We start from the raw sequence: 257 nt of genomic DNA, 5'->3' as shown, positions 1-257 counted from the left end.
TCTGATATATCTATTATTCATATTATTTAGTATTTTCATTGTCTACCTATACTTTTTCATTAATGCTGGAATTAGTTTCTAAAAGATTATACATGAACTAAATTATACCAATTTTTTGTTGTTGTTTTCTATGATATCCTCCAACCTGATAAGTTAAGTACTAATTTATCGCAGATCTAAGTTTGTTGCTAGCCAATAAATTAATGTGATTCGAATTTCACACTTACTTAAGCGGACTAATAAATTATACTAATCTT

The sequence above is a fragment of the Arachis duranensis genome, chromosome 6 (assembly GCF_000817695.3).
Source record: "Arachis duranensis cultivar V14167 chromosome 6, aradu.V14167.gnm2.J7QH, whole genome shotgun sequence".
Taxonomy (NCBI): Eukaryota; Viridiplantae; Streptophyta; class Magnoliopsida; order Fabales; family Fabaceae; genus Arachis; species Arachis duranensis.
Note: the sequence above shows the minus strand (reverse complement) of the source record.